General features: G+C 38.8%; 1 long non-coding RNA gene across 6 annotated transcripts in view; it reads left to right on the top strand.

Moving 5' to 3' along the window:
* LOC115944227 (uncharacterized) overlaps positions 1 to 14,290 on the top strand; it is a 111,191-nt gene that overhangs the window by 50,357 nt on the left and 46,544 nt on the right. For 5 of the 6 annotated variants that reach the window (XR_014142976.1, XR_014142975.1, XR_014142974.1 and 2 more), the window contains one exon: positions 8,126 to 8,402. This is a non-coding gene — a long non-coding RNA (uncharacterized LOC115944227). The remainder of the gene's footprint in view (positions 1 to 8,125; positions 8,403 to 14,290) is intronic. The other variant, XR_014142977.1, reaches the window with a different exon arrangement.

The raw sequence follows: 14,290 nt of genomic DNA, 5'->3' as shown, positions 1-14,290 counted from the left end.
CAAGTAGAGATGAAAGGAAGCCCGAGGATTTTCTCTTTTTCCCCACAACTGTCCTTATGCCATTAGAAATAGAATAGGCTTGAGATCCGGAAAGCAATCCTACACATCCCTAAACACAATGTTTGGCAGAAAATAAATATTAGGAATTTTAATTTTTATAATTATTGTTTAATAAGAGAGAGTATATTTGGTGTTTTCAAGTGTGGACAATTATACAGTTACTTCTTAATGACAACCATTAAGCTAAAGAATATTTTGTCATTGAACAAGAAATCAGTTTAAAAAGTAAGTGTGGGTCTCCTGGGTAGCTCAGTTGGTTAAGCGTCTGACTCTTGATTTCGGCTCCGTCATGATCTCAGGGCTGAGATCAAGCCCCACATTGGGCTCCATGCTGGGGTGCTGGGCGTGGAGCCTACTTACGATTCTCTCTCTTCCTCTCCCTCTGCTTCTCCCCTCCCCCTCCCACCTTCTCTCGCTCTCTCTCTCAAAAAAAAAAAAATAAGTGTGTGAGAAAGCATAAGTCAAAATAGCATAGGACACAGCCAGTTATTTATATCTATAGTAGATGGAGAGTTATAGGTCTAAAGAAAGGTCTTTGAAAGAACCAACTACTGCAAACACTTAAATGAAGTTTGAGTTATTCTGGAAGGGGACACTCATACTGAATTTCTAAGGAAATCCAGAACATAGCACTATAAAAAAACACAGATTTTTCTGTTTGAAATAGTCAGTGAAGGAGAACAAAGGGTTGAGGAAAATACGAAGGTTTAGGATTGTATGATGAAAACAGACTAATTCACTTGAGAATGGATGAAGTTCCTAATAAAGCTCAGTTTAAAGAATACTTCTGGATGCATTACTCTACCCATCACACATATAAAGCACCACTATAAGGTGGCCAGTATATTATGGCTTATAAAGTATCTTTATTGTTACTTTTTCAATTACTTTTGATAGTGACTTTGAAGTGCATAATTTTGTCCCCATTTTCTTTTTTAGTTGAATAAACTGAGGCCCAGAAAGGTAAATTAACCCTCAGACAGGCTTATAGTAAAAGTCAAGACTCAAACCCATGACCACCAACTCTGTGACTTGTTTTCTGAACTTGACTCTTTTTACCTCACCACAACTACCTTATAAAGTGCTTTCATAAATAGTCAAAATTGGAAAGGCTCTTATAGGTCTAAGTTATTCAAACTTTCATTCAAAATAGGGTAGCTCAATAACTCTGCCAGTGACCCTGTCCCTGCTTGAGAATTATTTTCATCCCATTATGGAAGATCTCTAATCATTAGAAAGTTCTTTCATATATAAAACCAAAATTTGGGGCACCTGGGTGGCTCAGTCAGTTAAGCATCTGACTTAGGCTCAGGTGGTGATCTCAGGGTCCTGGGATTGAGCCCTCCCCACCCCACCCCCGCCCCCACCCAGGGCTCCACACCTAGCAGGAAGTTTGCTTGTCTCTCTCCCTCTGCCTCTCCCCCTACTCGTGCGCTCTCTATCTCTCTCTCAAATAAATAAAATCTTTTTAAAAAAATTCAAAATTTGACTTAGAGCATATACTCGTTGTCAGATAATAGGTAATGTGATCTAAAATGATGTTTCAATAACCTTAAAATTAAACTTAAAACTCACCTAATTCTATTCTAGAGCAAATAGAGTTACAGCAACATTTCACACCTGTGGTGGGATAGAGTGGGGACAGAATGTGCTCTTTAGAGACAGAGAGACCCAAATTCAAAACGTGGCTTTACCATGTTAGTTCTCTGAATGTGTTTACTTATCTAAAATGAGAATGGTAACACCTATTTTCAGGGTTATTGTGAACAATGATTATGAAATGTAACTATTATTATTCATGGCTAAGGGCTTTTACTTGCCTCATACAAGAAAATATAAGAGAATATGAATTTTCTAGATAGTACATTTCATCCTTGAAAGCAATCTTTTGGGGTAACTGGGTGATGGGCATTAAGGAGGGCACATGATGTGGTGAGCACTGGGTGTTATATGCAACTGGTGAATTACTGAACTCTACATCTGAAACTAATGATGTACTCCATGTTGGCTAAATGAATTTAAACTAAAAAATAAATAGAAATTAAAAAAAAGAAACCAATCTTTTGATGAACTACCTCATAATCTCTTAGAATTCCAGCAATTTTTTGTTTCTTAGGAAATTCAGAAAAATACTTAAGAACAAAGTTAATGAAAGAAACTAATAAATACATAGATAGAAAGCTACAGATTAACTTGTCATATGAAAAGATTTTCACTTAGTATATGCATGAAGTAAGTTTTTCCATCCTAAATATTGTCGTGCTTGCATCCAGGAAAGGGTACATTTGAGATTTGATTAGGTTGCCTTTTGCTCCAGACTATTCATCTCTTTATTGTGTTTTCCTTCTCTGTTCTAAGGCCTCTGTACACGTCTATAAACAAATGAAATCACCTGTAAGTTAGTAAATATTGTGCCTTGAATGATTCTAAATTGAGAATCTTGGTAATTAAATCTTATGCATAAGAGGGCCTTTATGCATCACAACCATGCCTTATTAATACTACGTGTTTGGGTTTATTTTGTTCCCTTAAGTCTCTTTTTTTCCCTAAAATAATAATTCTGGTTGAATTTCTTTACAATGTCTAATTATAACTCTGTGTAAAAAAGGCAAGTCTGTGATGAGCTCACAATAGAAAGTGCTCATTTTAAGCAAAGAAATGAACTCTAATTGCTACAGTGTAGTCCCCAGTTTATTAGTGTCATTGACTACAGGACTGACAAAAATTGTACAATTTATACATTTGTGTGGCCTCATTAAAATCACGGAAAACATTAATTTGTACAAATGGTGAATATTCCCAAATCTAAAACTATGGTAAATATCCAAATGTGGTCAAATACACGCAGATTGGGGCTATGACATATACTTTTATGACTCTGGAGATCTAATTTATTAACACTGTTACAAGGTTTTTAATGGAGTGAAAATGAAGTCAGATTAAACTTCTTCCTGATGACATTAAAGCTCTAATCACAACACATAGACTAATAAATGTTACTTTTTAAGTAATGAATGTCCCATCAAATCTCTTTTAATTTGAATGAAATTGTAATTGGGAATGGACACTGAAGAAAAGCACAGTATCCCAGCACTATATAGAACACATACATTTTGGGCATCTAGTTTCTGCAAGACACTGAATTGATCGCTGAAGGAAATAGAGAGAGGAATGAGGCAAAATCTCTCAGCTCTGGGGGCTCACAAACTACTAAAATGCTATCAACTGTGAGATGTACCATCATTCTATATAACACAAAGAAGTAGAAAAACAAAACCCCGCCAAGCAATTATGTCATTGCATTGACTGTAGGATGCATGCCTATTTCAGAGATGTTTAAACGTGAGCACTGTTTATCCTAGAATCTGTGAAATACTGTATTTTGGAAGTCTAATGCAAGCTCTGCTATAATAAGAGTTCTACCAAAGGTGCCATCGCCCTGAGAACACAGAGGGAAATATTCATTTTGACTAGAAAATCAGAGAATGCTAATAAAGAGGAAACAGTTGTGTGAACCCTTGAAAGTAGACCAGAGTTTAGACTTAAGCAGAAAGGCTGCATAGGAAAGCTTTATTGGAAGGGAGAACAGATGCTGAAGAGTTCAGAGAACACAAGCATCATGTGAGTGAACAACAGGCCACCTGGGAAATAACGAGGAGCCAGTGAAACAGGTGACAATTTGGAAATTTTGACCAGAGATGTGCTGAGCCAGGTGAAAAATTTCAAAAGATTTGGCTGAAAACCAATGATTTGACTCTTGAACTTCTCAGCATGTCACAGTGTAAAAGAGCTAAAAAAAATGAAAAAAAAAAAAGTCAGATTACAGAGGAGAATTTCCTTGGAGACACCTGTCCCGGGGGACCTTTCTCTGTGCCATGTTCTTTTCTCACATCAAATTTAGCAAGGGGACTTTTTTTTAAAAAGATTTTATTTATTTATTTGAGAGAGAGAGAGAGCGCATGAGCAGGGGGAGGGACAGAGGGAGAAGCAGGCTTCCCTTGGAGCAGGGAGCCCGACTGGGCCTGGATCCCAGGACCCCAGGATCATGACCTGAGCTGAAGGCAGACACTTAACCAACTGAGCCACCCAGGTGCCCCTAGCAGGGGGACTTTAATGGGGCAACTTACAGGGCTTAAGTTATGTGGACTCTGCCAATAGTTTACACAGCAAAGTAGTCCTCTTCAAGCCAGTCAGGTGCTTGTAAATTTGAAGGGCCAGGCATGGAACCTGAGATTGGTTGTTAGTTTAAAAGGGATCCATTCCAGATAGCGGCCTTACAAAACAAGTGGACCCAGGTTGTAAGGGGCTGTTGGGGAGCACTGCAAGCTGAAAGAAATTTGGGGAAGTTGGCTGAAGGAGAAGCCCTGCTTACACACAGGAATACGCATTCAAAGGAAGAGGCAGCTTTAAACATTGGCCAGGATCAGAAGCATGAGATGTTTTATTTTATTTTATTATTTATTTATTTTTAAAAATCCCTATTATTGAAATACAGTTGACATACAATGTTATATTAGTTTCAGGTCCACAACATAATGACTTGACAATTCTATACATTACACACTGCTCACCATGATAGGTATAGTTGCCATCGGTCACCATACAACATTATTACACTGTTATTGATTATATTCCCTATCGTGTACTTTTCTGTGACTTACTTATTTTAGAGCTGGAAGTCTGTACCTCTTAATCCACTTCACCTATTTCACCCATCTCCCTACCTACCTCCCCTCTGGCAACCACCAAGCTTATTCTTTGTATTTTTGAGTCTGTTTCTGTTTTGTTTGTTCGTTTGTGTAATTTTTAAATTCCACATATAAGTAAAATTGTATGGTATTTGTCTTTCTCTGTTTTATTTCACTTAGTGTAACATGCTCTAGGTCCACCCATGTTGTCACAAATGGCAAGATCTCAGTTTTTTTATGGCTAATACTCTCTCTCTCTATATATATATGTATTTATCTATATATCACATCTTCTTCATCCATTCATCTATCAGTGGACAACTGAGGTTGCTTCCATATCTTGGCTATTGTAAATAAGGCTGCAATAAACATAGGAGTGCATATATCTTTTCAAATTAGTGTTTCCGTTTTCTTTGGATAAATACTCAGAAGTGAAATCAGTGGGTCATATGGTATTTCTATTTTTAATTTTTTGGGAAACCCATACTGTTCTCCACAGTGGCTGTACCAATTTACATTCCCATCAACAGTGCACAAGGGTTCCTTTTTCTTTGCATCCTCACTAACGTTTGTTATTTATTGTCTTTTTGGTACTAGCCGTTCCGACAGGTGTGAGGTGATATCTCATTATGGTTTTGATTTGCATTTCCTTGATGATTAGTGATGTTGAGCATTTTTCATGTGTCTGTTGGCCACCCGTATGTCTTCTTTGGAAAAATGTCTATTCAGGTCCTCTGCCCATTTTTAAATCAGATTTTTGGTTTTTTGGTGTTGAGTTGCATAAATTCTTTATATATTCTGGCTATTAACCCCTTGTCAGATATATCATTTGTAAATATCTTCTACCATCCAATAGGTTGCCTTTTCATTTTGTTGGTTTCCTTTGCTATGCAAAAAAATTAAAGAATGAAACTCAACCACTTTCTTACACCATACACAAAAATAAACTCAAAATGGACTAAAGACCTAAATGTGAGACCTGAAACCATAAAAGTCCTAAAAGAAAACATAGACAGTAATCCTTTGGACATCGCCTTTAGACACATATTTATGGATATGTCTCCTCAGACAAGGGAAACAAAAGCAAAAATAAACAATTGGGACTACACCAAAATAAAAAGCTTTTACACAGTGAAGGAAACCATCACAGAGCCATCTTATTTCAGGATGGTCAGATGAGAGCTTGCCTTTTCCCTTACCTCTCTTTCCTACTCCATGTTCTACCTTAGCAAGGTCAGAAACAACAGCTGACTAAGTGAGGGAGGAAGTGCATGAGACAAAAGGGGAATCTTCTTCTCCCTTTTCTCCTGCAAACAGTAGTTTATCCCAGGACCCAGTTAGGGGAAGGAAAGAAATTTACCATTACATTAACGTTAGAGATTTGATTGACATATTCAACTGGCAAATTTAGTCACTGAATTCAGATCATGATTATAACTTAAAGGGAGTTTAGAAAGAAAAGAAAGAAAGAAAAAAAATCTAAGAGAAAAAAAATGGCCATGAGATTGTCTAAGTTTTCATTTGGAGTAGGGGACAGAATATTTACATTGAACAGTTTAAAAAGATGGTGAAAGATAAAAAGCAAGTTACTTTTATAATAACAACCCATTAATTCTGCTGTTTAACTTATAGGTTACACAAGGTAAAGGAATAGTTTAGACCGGATGGCATAGAACCTACTAAGAATTCTGGATTTTATTCTGTAAACTGGTGGAGAGTCATCAAAGGGTTTTGAGCAGGGACCACCGGAATCTCCTCCACGTGTTACAGAGTTTCAGTCCTTTGCATTAAAGTATTGTGTTTCCTTACATTGTGCACTTACAGAACTGTGCTGTGTCATGCATAACTTTCAGTACTGAAAGTGTACATTACACTCTTGAGAAGGTTGATATTAAACCTAAGTAAAATATCTGTGCTATCACAATAATTTGGGTTGTCTTTACAGAACAGATAAAAGGACCAAGTAGTAGAGGAAGGTTGGCAACAAATGAACATACAGAACAGACACAAAGGGTCCATATAAACAAAATGGATGGTGTAATGTGTATGAGCACAACGGTCCTATATAACTGAACCCACAAGTCCTCAGAGTCATACAACAACAAGCTTTCACTTAGTTAACATGGTTGTGGGTTGGCTGAGATCGACTCATTCAGGCTGAGCTCAACTGGGGCAACTCAACTCTGCTTCATGAGTTGCTCATCTTTCTCACAGGCCTAGAAGGGTACGCCAGATGTGTTATTTCAGAGTCACGGCAGAGGTGCAAGAGGACAGGTAGAAGCACTAAAAAGCTTGTTCAGCCTTAGGTCATGACATGCCTGCTAACCCTCCACAGGTCAACGCAAGTCACATAGCCACAGCTAAGCTAAGGGTTGAGAAAATAGCACATACTTTTTGTGGGAGTAACTGCAAAGTCTCGTGGTGTGATGTTTGATTTTACGTGTCAACCAGACTGGATCACAGAGTGCCCAGACATTTAGTCAAACATCCTGGTGTGTCTGAGGGTGGTTTCCGGATGAGGTTAATATTTCAATTGGACTTCGACACGTGGCAAAGGGGTGAAGAATCAGGGCCGTTAATGCAACCTACCCAGGTGGTTGCCTAAATCAGTACCATTTAAAAAAGTAGATAAAGATAGAGAAGGATGTTCAAAATGTAACACACGGACACACCCCCATGTACACATGTGTACGTACACATACACAGTTATCATGCAACAGATGCCACAGTTTGGTCAAGAGCACCAACAATAGTATTACTACCTTGGGCCCTGTGAGGACAGAGACCTTCATAGTGAAAAGCTAAGCAAAGACTGACAGGGAAACTATGCGTTCTTCTTCAACAGCAGCACAATTAAGGCAAATTCAGGCAGATGGGGGCTGAGGCGGTAGGTATTTCTATGTTTTTTCTTCTGTATTCACTGTAGGACTGGCTGCTAGAGGCTCCTTGGGAGCTCTGTGTGTTGATTAGATATCCGTTAGAAGTTTGGGTATGAAGGCATCTGGGTTAGGCAGGGGAGACAGATTCCAGGGCTTTGCCTGAGGTTTCCTTCTGAGGGAATCTCTCCAAGGGTCTCCTGCTTCAGGGCTTAGAGAACCAGCTGGGGTTGGACCTGGTTGAAGGGCCAGGAAGGGCAAAGTGCAGAGCACCGCTGGTCCCCTGCCACTGCCCTCACTCGTGACACATCCCACGCCACTTGTACTGAGCTGTAGATCTGTTTCGTCTAACAGTTTTTCCCATTCGTGCCCTATTATTTATTTTAGCTATCTTTATTTTCTTCTTTATTTTGATTTTTTTCTTTTACCATTTTATCATCTTGTTCCTTTTGATCAAGTTGTGATTATCTACTTTTTTTAAGTTTTACATTTCTTTTTTAGCCTCGCTTTTATAAATGGCCACCGGAAGCTAACATCTCCGGGAACAAGAGCTGCACGTATGGGCTGTGACCCAGCCTTCCTCCCCACGTCAGGGCGACTCCCCGCAGCCGGCGCCACGTCTTCAGGAGCTCCACCTTGCGATGAGACACAGACACACAGCAGCTAGACTGCTGCAAAGCAGGTCCGGGAATGCAAGGGTACTTTCTCTCTTTATCTGTAACCTGCTCTGTCTAAAGCAGAAGATTTATAAGACCCCCCACCCCACGTCTTCATGAAGGTAAGTGGGAGGTGAGGGAGTGGAAATCTGGATCCCTCAGGAGGGCTACCAGGGGACAACTGGCTCCGACTCGCCTGCCAGGGCTGTAGGTGTTCTCTGTCCAAGCAGAGACATGGACTGTTCTCCATCAGTCTTTAGCGTAGGCTTTCTGACACTGGCTATATTTACCATGGATTATTCTTGGGGTTCTTCTAAAAGACTGCGAATTTTATTGTTTCAGTCAAAGAATTCCTTGCCAGGAGGTGGGGACTATAATGCAAACTACCTGGAGCCCAGTTCTGGGGGCTCATTTGGACCAGCAGGATCTAGAAGCGGGTCTTCTTCTTCTTCTTCTTTTTAAGATTTTATTTATTTATTTGACAGAGAGAGAGAGAGCACAAGCAGGGGGAGCAGCAGAGTGAGAAGCAGGCTCCCCACTGAGCACGGAGCCCGCTGCAGGACTCGATCCCAGGACCCTGGGATCATGACCTGAGCCGAAGGCAGACGCTTAACTGACTGAGCCACCCAGGTGCCCCCAGTAGAAGCGAGTCTTCTTACATCTGAGTCTTTTGAGCACAGTTTGTCAATGCTATCTCACTTAAGTATCTAAAAAGGAAGGAAAATTAAATACTATTATAATGGGCATGGTGAGAGGAGACCAACCTTCCAAAGCAAATCCTAGTTTTCTGTCACCTACTCTGTGCCTCAGTTTCCTCATCTGTATAATGGTGAGAATGATATTACCTACCTCATCAGGTTTCTGTGAGGAAGAAATGTTACTATGATAGACAGTGCAAAAATATTTGTTCAATTAAGATTCATGCATACATATGTACTTACATGGGCTGTTATGTATTGCTTCATGACCAGTAATGACAGGACAAGAATGAGACTTGCCTTCTCTCTGAGACCTAGAAAGCCAGCTCAGGGAAGAGGTGATTATCTGCAACCAAGGAGAGATGTCTCACCGGAAATTAACTCTGCCGGCACCCTGATCCTGGACTTCCAGCCTCCAGAACTATGAGAAAATAAATTCCTGTTGTTTAAGTCACCCAGTCTGCAGTATTCTGTCATGGCGATCTGAGCAGGCATACTTCTGGTGTATCTTCCTCTCCTTATAAGGACACCAGTCCTATTGGATTAGGGCCCCCATCCTTATGAGCTCATTTAACTTTAGTTACCTCTTGACAGGCTCTGTCTCCAAGTATAGTTATATTGAGGGTTAGAACTTCCACACACGTATTCGGGGGGGAGGGTGGGGCACAATTTGGCCCACAGTACCATTCAAACACTACTTCCTTAAATACATACAGATGAGTAGAAATCCTTGCTATACACTCAAAATTATTAATAATTTTAAATTTATGTGTTCAATGGTTATCTCGCCTAGTAGACTGAGTTCAATGAGGGCAGGGACAGTGTCTATCTTCCTTGTCAGTATATACCCAATTCCCAGCATAGTGCCTTGCACATGAAAGGTATGCAATAAATATTTATTTAATGAATAAATGGATTCATACTGCCATGCTTCTGTTTAAAAAAAAAAAAGTTTTGGATGTCACCACCTTCCCATATTGAGCCAGAGATCCTCTTGCCCTTTGGATACTTCCTTTGGACCAGCTAGATGCTCTCAAATATAGTGGGTTTTACAGCTGTTCAGGTCTCCTCAATTCCTATCTTACATAACCCTGCTTTACTTACTTTTCACAACGTGCCAGGAAAGAAAGAAGAAAAACATGCTTCTCAAAAAAAATCACACACCAGTTTTACTTGATAAAGTGGTCCATTTCAGACGGCCAGCTGTTCTCTGAGATTCTTCCTCTCAACCCTCTGCCTGCAGTGTCTCTGCTACCTATGAAATATCTCTTGAAAGCACCTGACCCTCACCTCCTCTGCTTTCCTATTTCCTCTCATCACTTTTTCCTACATTTCTGGTTATCCTAACTAGAGTTATCTATTTCTCCCTGAAATGTCAATCTGTTCTCCCATGTTGTAAACATGCTGTTTGGATAAAAACCAAAGTAATTAACACAACAAGACCCCCAAATCCCTAAATGGCTGCCCTCTGCCTATTTAGTAGCCTAATCTTGTGCTCTCCATTGCTCTCAGCACCAAGTTCAAACTCTTTATGACAGTTTATGAAGCCGTTTAAAAGCTGGACTTTTTAACTGTCCAGTCTCATCTTTCACCAGCTCAAATTACTTCCTTTCTTCTCAATTCCCCTAGCTCTTTCTCATCTACAGCCTTCGTAATGTAATTCCCTTTTTCTGGAATCCTTTCTCAGTTATCCATCTGGTTAACTCCACTTCTCTTGCATGCCACTCCACAGATGGCACTTCCTCCAGAAAAACCTCTCCATTCCCCAAATATGGGTCTGGGATCCAACACCTTATCCTTTTCCATCAGAGCAGTCATTATAAAACATCATTTCCTATCAATAAGGCTACTATTCTCCACTCAATCTAATTTAATTTTTCAGTTGTGGGGGAATTAAAATAATGTGTGCATATGTCCTGAAATCCATGGCAACAAAAGACAGCAGGATCTAGAAGCAACTGGAATCAGTAGATGGAAAGCCATTGAAAACTAAGCCAACCATTTCTTAGATACTACGCTTCTTCCCCATTGTGTCCCTGCTCCTCTCTTTATTCTTTAATGTTCTTATTTGCCTGCAGATTAGTTTCTTTGACCTCATTATGAGGCAAAAGTTGGCCTCCCTGTAGTTCTTGGCTTTTCATGTCCTTTGTTCCAACTTGACAGAGAAACAGATCAGGATAAAATTCTGATGGCCCAGCATGGGCAGGTGTCTGCTACTAATCCAAATATCTCTAGCCAGGGAAGCAAAGTCATATCATATGAACTTCTGTTAGAAACCTCAAATTTGGGGGTTGAAAAACAAATCTGAGAAATTTGCCTCTTGCTGGCCTTAACAGTGCCTTTGTGTGAATTAGAAAAAGCTGCCCTTCCACTGCAAAAGTTTAGTCCTGAATGTGGTGAAAATTATTATAAGGATATATATATATATATATATATATATACAGATATATATATATATGTCTGTCTATAATGAATAGAATGTAAATAGTACTCCCTAGATTTACAAGCTGTACAAATGTACCTATAAGCCCTGGTTGGGGTTCTCAACCAAGCAAACACCTCAACTAAACAGATACCTCAAATAACTTTCCGTAGTAAGTATTAAAAAATGAAAGCTATTATTGGCAACAATACTTCTATTTTGCAAATTGATTCAATCAAGTATTGCACAAAAGAAAGCTAAATTTATTGTATGAGATTGTAGAGAAAAAAATAGTCTATTTACACCAAACATATATTTGTTAGAAGGACCTCTCAGAGGTCATTTGTAAAAATGCGTATGTTATATGTACTGATCAAATTAGAAGATGATATTTTGATTGTTAATTCAAATTGTCAGTCACTAGAAGCCATGCTGGATGGAATTAGAAACTTATTCTATTTGAATCTTATGGGCTCAAAAACTCTACTAATTAAATGTGGCTCAATATCACATCTAACCTATTATCACTGTCTTTCTCCAATCGCCAGATTATGAAACTTCCTTTCAACAATCATATTTGTTTATGATTTTTTTGTGCTCGGTTGGTAACACACACACACACACTCCTTGTTATGGTTTAATCTGAAGATTACTTGCTGTTCTTTCTTGATAGTAGATGATGGGGTAAACAAGTTACAGAACATGATTTGGCATATGGAAAAAACTAAGGAGTTGAGAAACCAAGGCACCATACTAGTTGGCAGGAAGGGAGATGGTAGCAGATTTGAAATATTTTAGAAAGAATGTTGAATAATGGGTAAGAGATGATTACCAAGGGCTTATGTTGTCTTCTGCAAACACGACTCATACAATTACGCTTCTTTTAAAGAAAATAGGAGCTAGCACAATGCCATAACAACACTCAAATAAAAATAATGAAATCTTAATGCTGATGTGAAGGAGCAGTGCATGAAAGAGTAACTGATCAACTGAACTTAAAGTTAGAAATGCAGATAATCTGAATAGGTTCTGAAGTAGGTGAAGTCAGAGGCCCCAGTCTCCTCTGGGTTTGCTCATTTGCTGTGCGGCAGTCATGTTATAGACCGCATTCAAGTCTCTAATGCGCAGACATATTTGACAGTCTTCATAACATGCCTCTTAAATGGACTTTACCGGTAAAAAAAGGAATGCTGAAAACTTCCTTAAGCAAATTGCTGGCTAAGCTTCCTCCAGTCTGAGAGTGAGAGGGTTAAGTGTTGTGATCATAAACCATAAAGTAATTGCTCTCAGACCTATTAGCAGAATGTCTTGCATAGAGTGTCATCCTGCCATTCCCCATGGGTCCTGTTCACTAACCCCTTGCATTTTGACGGTTATTATCATCCAAGCACAAAACATCATTGCTACAACACAGAGCTATCCGCATAGTAATGTATCAACATTAACTTGGTTCCTGAAAATAATTGTTAAAATCCTGATTTTAATTGGAACATGGGATAAGAAAGCCAAGCTTTTATATTTATTCTTAAAGGATGCTAACAATATTAATTTCTGCTGAGATCACAAGAAACACAACTATGTGCACCCTCTTCTGAGGCAACGTTGCCACGTTTATAGGAACTCAGGAGTCCTGGCATACTGCTTGTACACTCACTTCGAGAATATTGCTTGCACATCTGGCTCTCTTTAGGATTTTGTGACATGTAAATCATATACTGACAACTTCCGGGGATGCGGATTTTTCAGCAAAATGACGTCTTCTTTCCTAGCTCTTTTGCCATGATGCCTGCATTATAAAACCGCCCCTTTTATCAATATTTTGTTGCTCTCCTTTTTTCTTACAGATTTCTTCATTTATAGACTCAGGTCTATTGGCTTGTTTTTTTTTTTTTTTCTACTCCTTAATTTTATTAGAAGGACTGACCGTTTTAAACCAAGAGTTTTCTGTTTAGTGAATTTGAATCCTCATTCGTTCTTTCATTAAATAAATATTTATTTTGCTCAACTTTTAAAATAACTGTCCAGAATTCATTTGTTTTTTTATTCATTCACTTTCTGAATAAGTTCCTACACTATTGCAAATACAGTAGATACTCGATTTTCAATTAGTGGCCTTTAATAGTGCCATGAGCCCCCAGACAAATATTGGTGCAACATAGTCACTGAACAAATGGGACCGATGGTGGAAACATTCCTTAATTTTAACTTGTACGAAATAAAACCACAATAACTATTTCTTGACCATTTACTTTCTCCTGTCACTAAATATATATATATATATATATATAAAAATTTCTAATCCTTTACTAGTATTCATTACTAAAGTCTAGGAAACTGTATCTAGGCAAGTTAAGTCACACCATCAGCCAGGGGTGCAGCTGCGATTTAAACCTGTCTGGCTTCAGAACTCACCCTCTTCCTGCTAGATTGTGCTGCCACTGCTTTGTCCAGGTATCATAGCTTTCACATTCCATGGTTTGATACGGAGGTTCCAAATTATTTCCATTTTCCTATTGCTCACATCGGCAAGCTACATAACTGAGTTACCAAGTGTTACAGTAATGTCTTTGAGATGAGGTCTTTTTTTTTTTTTCAGAAGCCCCTAGAAAGGTAATCACTAATGAATGAGATATGTTTCAATGGAGAAATGAGAAAAGAGAATAAGAGTATTTTGTATTTCTGGGAAAACTAGAGCAAGGGGATAAACTGAGGGCTGGGTGTGAGAAGAATTAAAAGAAGAATGAGGGTAATCCCCACAAGGGTACGAAGTTTTTGCTTAGACTAGCATCTAGTACATAATAGGTACTCAGTAAATAAACTTTGAATGAATGAGGAAATTGAAAACAAGGGGATTCTAAAGATAAAATTTGGCCTTCTTTGTAATTTTGCC

Source organism: Leptonychotes weddellii, chromosome 2, assembly GCF_054177405.1.
Source record: "Leptonychotes weddellii isolate Sample4059 chromosome 2, ASM5417740v2, whole genome shotgun sequence".
NCBI lineage: Eukaryota > Metazoa > Chordata > Mammalia > Carnivora > Phocidae > Leptonychotes > Leptonychotes weddellii.
The sequence above is the reverse complement of the archived record's forward strand: the minus strand, read 5'-3'. Positions and strand labels throughout refer to the sequence as shown.